We start from the raw sequence: 8,856 nt of genomic DNA on the forward strand, positions 1-8,856 counted from the left end.
GTTTTTTCAGTTATTTCAATCATGTCTGATTCTTTGTGACCTTGTATGAGGTTTTCTTGGCAAAGATACTAGAGTGGTTTGTCATTTTCTTCTCCACATCATTTTACAAATGAGAAAGCTGAGGCAAACAGAATTTAAGTGCCTTGCCCTGGCTCACACACCTAGTAAATGTACGAGGCTAGATTTGACCTCACAGAGATGAGTCTTCCTGGCTTCAAGGCTGGCACTTTATTTACTGCACCACTTAGCTGCATCTAGCAGCTAAAGAAAGGCAAATTAAAACAACACTGAGATATTACCTCACACCTCTCAGAAATGACAAATGGAATCCCAGGGCTCATTCAAATCTCATTTCAGGCACTATCTTCAGCGTATTGTCTTTATTGGCAAAACCCCTATCCCCACCAGTAGGAAAGGTAACTAACTCAAGGTTATTAAGTTTTGGTCTTTTGGAATTATCTTGGATCATTGTATTGATCATAGCCAAGTCTTTCACAGTTGATCATCATTACAATAATATTGTTACTGTACATAATGATCTCCTGGTTCTTCTCACTTCACTTTGGATCAGTTCATACGAGTCTTGCTAAATGTGGAGTTTCCTTGATTACTCTTTTAATTAAGTCTATTTTTTATTTTGCTTTGTCTGAAATCAAGATTGCAAACCATGCCTTTTTAACTTCAGTTGAAGCATAATAGATTCTGCTCCTACCTTTCAATTTAACTCTCTTTCAGTTGCAAATGTGCTTCTTGTAAACAACATATTGTGAAATCCTGGTTCCTAATGAATTCTGCTATCCACTTCCATTTTAGGGGTGAGCTCATACCATTCACATTCCCAGTTATAATTGCTTACTCCTATTTTTCTTCTCTTTGTCCTTTTCTCTCTCTTTTATCCTGTGCCTCCTCAAAAGTCAGTTTTACTCTTGACTACTGCCTCCCTTAATCCACCCTCTCTTTTTTCATCTCCCCATAACTTCTCTCTCCTCCTCCTTCTATTTCCCAAAAGGATTAGCTAGATTTGGATACACAAATGAGTGCGTATATATATATAGTCTCCCCTCTGAACCAATTCCAATGAGAGTAAAGTTCCAGCATTGTCTGCCACCTCCCATTTTCCCCTTCTCTATAAAAACTCTTCCTTACATTTCTCACCTCTTCAAGTCGAGAAAATTATCTTCATTCTATATCACCCTTTCCCTTTGTCTCAGTGCATTCCTCTTTCTCACTTCTTAATTGAGACTCACTCATGTCCTCTGTCTAGGTATATTTCTTCTATCTGACCTAATAATGATAAAGTTCTTAGAAGTTATCTTTCCATTTAGGAAAACAAATAATATTTATTGAATCTCTTATGATCACTCTTTCATGTTTACCTTTTTATACTTCTCTTGAGTCTTATATTTGAATGTCACATTTTCTATTCAGCTTTGGTCTTTTCATAAGGAATGTTTAAAATCCTCTGTTTCATTAAAAATCCTTTTTTCCCTGAAGGATTATACTTAGATTTGCTGGATATTTTATTTCTGCTTGTAATCCTAGTTCCTTTGCCTTCTGGAATATCATGTTCCAAGTCCCTCTACTCCTTTAATGTGGAAGCTGCTCAATCTTTTATGGCCCTGACTGTGGCTCCATGATATTTGAATTGTTGTTTTTTTATGACTGCATGCAATATTTTTTTCTTTGAACTGGGAACTCTGGAATTTGGCTATAATTTCTGGGAGTTTTCATTTCAGGATCTCTTTTAGGATATGATTGGTGGTTTCTTTCAATTTCTATTTTATACTCTGGTTCTAGGATAATAGATAAAAAAATAATTTTCCTTTTTTATTTCTTTCTTAAAATTTTATAACTAGCCTTTTTTATCATGGCTTTTAGGTAGTTCAATAATTCTTAAATTATTTCTCCTCCAGCTATTTTTCAAGCCAATTGTTTTTCCAATTAGATATTACATATTTTTTCTCATTTTCCCATTCTTTTAACTTTGTTCTATTGTTTTTTAAAGTCTCATGGAGTCACTAGCTTTCACTTGACCAATTCTAATTTTTAAGAAATTATTTTCTTCATTGAGATTTTTTTATCTGTTATTCCTTTTGACCTATTCTGATTTTTCAGGAATTCTTTTCTTCGGTGTATTTCTACCTCTTTTACCACTATGCTAATTCTGTTTTTTTAAGGTGTTGCTTTCTTCATTATTTGTTATTTTTCTTTTAACAAACTATTAATGTTCTTTTCATAATTTTCTTGTATCTCTCTCATTTCTTTTCCCAATTTTTCTCTACCCCTCTTGTCTCTTTAAATCTTACAGGAATTCTTATTGGATTTAAACCCAATTAAGATTTTTCTTTGAGTCTTTACTCATAGCTGCCTTCATATTGTTGTCTTCTTCTGAATTTGTGCCTTGGTCCTCCCTGCCATAGTTTTTTATGGTCAAGTACTTTTGTTACTGTTTGTTCATTTTTCCAGTTTTTTTTTTTCTTGACTTGAATTGTTGCTAAAGTAGGGCTATGTAAGCTTAGGGGTAGAAAGATACTCTCCAAAATAAGGTTATGTAAACTTGGGAGTAGAAAGATACTCTCCAAAATTTTAGGGTTTTTTATGCTGTTTGTTTTCAGAGCTGGTTCTGGGGATCTGCAAGTTTTCAGTGCTTCCAAGGTGCTATGATCCTGTGAGAAGTATGGTCTATTGCTCTCTTGATCTATATTCTGGTCTTTACCTAGGAAAAGAATCTGCTCCCCTGCAGCCACAATTGCTTGTGCTCTTCTTTGCCCTCATATTCTGGCTATGTCTCCTGATATCCTGCAGCCACAAGAACTAGTGCTCCTTTTTGCAATGGAACTGAGACCAAAAGCCCTCATCCTTTGTTACTGACCACAGGCACTCCTCTCCACCCTAGGACCAGAACTCAGAATTATTTGTGATCAAGAGGGTTGCCAATCAGCACCAGCTGTACCCAGTGCCAATAAAGAGTACCCTATACTCTCTTTCTATTCAATTGTCTGTCCCTCTTACTGTTTATGAGCTGAGAGCTCCTGAAGCACCTGAAGTGGCTGAGTCCACAACCACTTCCATAACTCACTGTTGGTGCTGCTACCAAGCTCTGGGATGGTTCCAACCCCAGTGTCCAGATTTCTCCTGCCAATTTCCTAAGTTGTTGTAGGCTGTAAAATGTCTTATTTTAACCTTTTATTGTCTCTGCTATGCCAATATTTCATTAAGGAATTATTTTAAAGTTTGTAGGATTTAAATTAATATCAATAACTTCAAGTATTACATTTTATAAGGTTTATTATTAATCACTTGAAATAGAAGAAACAAAAGAACAAAAGTATAAAGCCTAAGTAAAACCATGTGGGTAAAATTATCTTGCCTGGCTCTCACCCAACCTCCACAACTGCCTTACTGGGAAAGAGAGAGAGGGAGGAACTACACCCATAACTTTATCTTCAAAGTGTAAGCATGTAACGTGAGAATGAAAATGGGAAGCTGGGAAAGAGAGTTCTGGGGAGAAGATTCTAATTACACAAGTTGCTTAGGAGAGAATATGGGAATACTTCAATTCAGTTTCTGCCTATACTCTGCCATTTTACCTCCACCTTTTTCTTGTCAATTTCTTAGTGAATCAGGCCAGTAAATCTCTTAGTGTCCTAATCCTTTAATGCCATCTCATGCCATCAGAAAATGAGAGAAAATTTCTCAGTTCTTTTCTTCTCCCATTACCACCAATTTCTCACAATTAATGCTCTTTCTTTTCTAGTATACCCTAAGTAAGGTGGAGGGACTTACACAGCCAAATTGTGTGTGCACTTCCACATAGCAGAATAGTCTTTAAGAGGTCAAGGAAATGGTAGAGAGAAAAGGCTCCATTTTGGGTGTTAATTACCTTAATAATGATAGTGATGATGATAATGGTGGTTGTGATAATGGTAATGATGATAATTTCATAATGTTTTAGCTTTCAAAGCACCTTCACATTCATCATTATTTGATTCTCACCATAACTACTTGAAGTAAACAGATTATATTCTATTAACCCTGGTGTATGCATAAGGAAACTGAGGCTCAGAGGAGAAAGGTGACTTTCTGAAAACCACATAAACAACTTTTCAGGGGTGAAATATTCAAAATCCCATGTGCAAGGTGTCCCCAAAATCTTAGTGAAATCTTTTTTTTTCAATTTAAAAGGGTTTATTTCTGACTTACTCCACTGGAACTATACATGTGATTTCTCTGAACATAAGAAATAGAAATGTGCTCAAAACAACAGAGCAAATAATTTCCTTTAAAGTACAAATCATGATCATTTCTTTTAAAATAAGTTAGAATTCTTTAAATTAGGATAAGTATTATTAATTTTAAAAAGGTTAGTAAGTATAAAGGGAATCGCACACACCATAATAACATAACATGCATTTATTTGCCTTGTTAGAAAAAAGGGACACTTCATATTTTGGGGGGGGGTTTTTTGTTTGTTTTAAAAATCATTGTAATGGCCCATAAAAATGAGGTGTTAGATCCAGGTCCAATAATCAGGCACCACCATGCAAGCTGCCCACATGTCAGTCCATTTCAATCACAATCTAGAACACACTCCAGGGGACCAGAGCAGACTTCCTTCCCAGTCAAATGTGAAGTCTGACAATTATGCCAAAATTGGAGGAGGGAAAGGGAAATAGAGTGGGGAGGGTAAAATATTCTTCTTATAAAATGTATTTGTATAGGGCTGAGACATGGAGGAGAACAAAATAAAATATTAGTTCAATTAGACAGGTTATTAAATATTTATTGTATCTTATTAGTCAAGTAAACAATTTATGCAATGCAAATCTTCAATGTATATGCACACACATGTGTACAATTAAGTAGAAAAAGATATTTTTTAAAAGCAGATATGACATTTTTTCATACTTGTGACCTGATGTTATCAACAGATCCACAATCAAGTTACCTGGCTGTCTATCTTCTACCTGACCCCTGAAGTGACACCTGTGACTATGATTGCGTTGCTATGTGTGTTTTTTTTTCACTATCATTTGTAATTGCAAAGTTTACCATGAACTATTCTGACAATAAAAAGTCTTTCTTTCAAAGATTTAAGGGGGAAAGAGAAATTGTTTAAAAACACACCAATGATAAACAACATACAGTCCTTTCATGAAATACACTTAAATACCTTAAACCAGGGGTCGGCAACCTTTTTGGCCATGAGAGCCATAAACACCACATTTTTTAAAATGTAATTTCGTGAGAGCCTTACCGTGATCACAGTGCGCACTCCTGTAACAGTGCCTGAAAAAAAAATTGACTTTATGGCTCCTGCAGAAAGAGCCATATCTGGCCCTCAAAAGAGCCAGATATGGCTCGAGAGCCATACGTTGCTGACCCCTGCCTTAAACACTCTAGAGAGAGATGATAAGTTGAATATAATCTTCAGATAAGGGGATGTACAACATTAAAGAATCACATACATTCCTCAGACTACTGAGGAGGTAAGGCCATGTCATCTAGGAGATTATGGGCAGGGATAGTTTCTATAATTCTGACATTTTAGCCTGCTCTTACAAGCACACATGTAAATATGGACAGAAATCTATACACCTCCACCAGAGAGGCATTGAGAGAAATATGAGCTCATGTTCCAATTCTGACATTTTGCTCTCTAATTTGGGATGGTGTCTGGGGAAGGCATCTTATCAGGGCAATGAGGGCTGGGGGTGCCTTGTATTGTTTTTGTTTTTGTTTTTGTTTTGTTTTGTTTTGCCTTATATTGTTTTAATACTTCATTGCTTTAACAGCAGCCCTGATAGGCACTCGAGTCATCCCACCCACATTGACAGAGCCAGGGGATTTTGGCTATAAAACACTTACCAATACTGCTTATAATGAGTTCTCAACTGCATTTCAACTAGTAAGTCACATTTAAAACTTCACAGATGATCTATGTACCTAAGTGTTTTACACATACCATTTTCATTAACAGAAGCAGTGTCTGACTCTGTCATTCCGTCCATGAGACATCAGTCCTCCATCTACGGGACCGCCAGTGGCAATTAGTGCTGTGATTGGATTCACTGGCATCGGTGTCTGCAGTCTGATCGGATTCTGTGTTATCAAGCAGGCTATATGGATTGCTCTTTGGGTCCGTAAGCATAGAACTAATTAATGACTTTCCACCGTGTGGTTCCCCCATGCCCACACCCCCTGAAATGCTTTGGTCTCTCCCTTCCAGGCATCTCCGGCTGTCCTGCTGGTGTCTGCTCTCACGGTCATCTTCTCTGGCCAGTGATCAATTGCTCAGCTCATCTTTACGCTGGGACTCTGTTTCAGAGGGGTTAGACAGTTCAGAGTTTGTGCCATAACCAGATGTATAATTAGTGCCTCTTCCACTATAAGACCTAGAACCTTGTACAAAAGAAACGGTACTCTCCTCAGTGGCATAGCCTTTCTCTTTTTCAAGCCCTGTGGTGGAAAAGGGTCTGAAACCCATACCGATCTGCAGCAGCTGCTCGTTAATTTGAAGTCTCTCCATTCTTAGCTGCTCTACTTCCTTTAGGTAAGTAATATGATATTCTAGAAGAACTTGCACATTTCCAAGGCTTTCTTTACTGCCAACAAATACAAATGGGACCATTTCATCTTCTCTTGGTAGTTTGTTTTCATTGTCTCCTTCAATTCTCACTCTAACTACTCCAGATTTGTTCATAATCTCTTGAATCACCTTACCATTTTTCCCAATAACTTTCCCAACTAGATTTCTAGGAACTTAAATAAAATCTTCCACAAATTCCAAGAAACCTCTAGCCTTTGTTCATAGCATCAGCACCCTCTCCAAAGATCCTAAATGTTCCAGTATCCTTATCCAGTTCAATTGTTGTGACTCCTGGAACTTTTCTGGCTTGCAGGATATTACTACCATGGGTTCCTATCGTAAGACCCATGAAATCTTCTCTCATAATAAATTCTTCATGAAATGCTGCTGCCAATTGTTTTGTACATTCTAAATGTTTGGTGACTTCTTCGTTTCTTGACATTAGCATCAGTTTGGTATGAATACTTCACAAATGCATATCTCTTAAGATATTGACCCTCTTCACAGATGCTTCCCTGGCAGACAATATCAATAACTGTGTGGTTTCAGCATGGTAAAAAATCCGACATGCTCCTGGCTTTTTTAAAAGTCTTTATGTGCATTTTCATTAGCACACACCTCCCTTAAGTCCTCAGGAACATTCACTGTGCACTTAAAGGTGTTGTTGGGTTTTTTTTGACAGATTTTTTTTTTATTGACAGGTCAAAGTCGTTCAAAGGTGACAATTTCATTGTAAGTGATATCACAAGCAGCATATTCAATGACTTTCTCCTTTCATCATCGGAACTTTTGCAAGCCACCATCCACATGGTTCTTGGTCATTTGCCCTTGATTAAACCTCTACTTCATCTCCTTCACTAGTTTCTTTTTTATATCAGAAGGAGGTTTAAATCATTAAATGCAGCTTGGCATTCAGGCTACCAGTTATTTTCGAAAACAACTGTCAAGGAATCCTCATAAACATCTTTGATAAATACCTTGTAGAGAGCCCCGTTGGAGCTGCGAACCTCCACCATCAGCTCCGCCATGTTGGAACCGCCTTAGTGAAATCTTGTTATAAAGTTTAAAGAGGAGTCCTAAAGAGACCTTTTTTAAATCTTAATTTTTAGAGCAGCTCTAAGTTTTAAAACTTTAAACTGCACTAAATCTTTGGGAACACCCTATTAATTGGAAATTTAGGGAAGTATAATTACTATTGAGGTTAAAATTTATAAGTGGTATTGATTCTAAAGTATTCTAGAACTGAAGATGGAATTCAGAGGTCCTTTCTAACTATTAGAAACCTTGATTCTGTCTTGCTGGGGATATTTCAGAAGAGGTTCATGGTAAAGAATAGTAGGTTGGACATAATGGTTCTATGTCCCTTCTAACTCTAGTATTTTTTGATATGTTTTGGGATACAGTTTGTTTTTTAAGGATTAAATCTCCCTATATCTTTCAGACTACAAGTGCAGTGACTATTCACAAGAGCCATCCCATTACCACTTGGCATGAGAGTATCAATCTCCTCTGTTTCTGTACCCTCCTTAGGCAACCCAGTACTTTAATATGTCTGGGGGCTCATCATATGAATATTGAAATTAGTGTAGACATTCAAATAGGATAGTGTACAGCTTTGAACTTCTAAGTTCAAGAGATCCCAAAGCCTCAGATTCCCCAGTAGATAGGAATACAGATAGGTGCTAACCATCTCTTGATCCCAGTTTTCTCTTCTGAAAAAAAGGGATTATAATACCATTTGTCACTGAGTTTTGTAATCAGGCAATGAGCATTTACTAGGCTCTTACTATGTGCTAGAGAATCTATGATCAGAATCAAGTGAGATAATGGACATGTGAGTAACGTTTGAAGCACCAAATAACTGTAAACATTCTTTTTCAGAGTGTCTGGCTTTCTATATCCTCCAAAATTTAAGTCCAGAAACACCATGACCCTTCAATATTGATCATCCCAATTCCCTAGTGCCATTTCTTGCAGCTTCTGAGTATTCCCATCTACACACAACCCAGGTTCTTATAGCTCAGCTCAGTAGACCCAATATGATAGCATTACTTTGTACCTAATATTTCTGGTGCTGAGAAAAAGAGAAATCAAGGAAACCACTTAACTACTTCCCATCAGGGAGACTCCCAGGAAGATAAATAAAAGCTACAGCCCAGATTCAACTGCCAGACTCATCAGGAAAGTTTCCCAATTAATATAACACTTCTGCACATCAAATATGAATTAGTTTAATTGCCCTGTGAGAATGCATTGCTGAAATGTTT

At 37.0% G+C, this 8,856-nt stretch overlaps 1 pseudogene; it reads right to left on the reverse strand.

Annotated features, from left to right (window-relative positions):
- Positions 1-5,927: 5,927 nt before the first annotated feature.
- On the reverse strand, positions 5,928-7,617 carry LOC123250051 (annotated as a pseudogene).
- Between the last annotated feature and the right edge of the window lie 1,239 nt (positions 7,618-8,856).

Source organism: Gracilinanus agilis, chromosome 1 (assembly GCF_016433145.1).
Source record: "Gracilinanus agilis isolate LMUSP501 chromosome 1, AgileGrace, whole genome shotgun sequence".
Taxonomy (NCBI): domain Eukaryota; kingdom Metazoa; phylum Chordata; class Mammalia; order Didelphimorphia; family Didelphidae; genus Gracilinanus; species Gracilinanus agilis.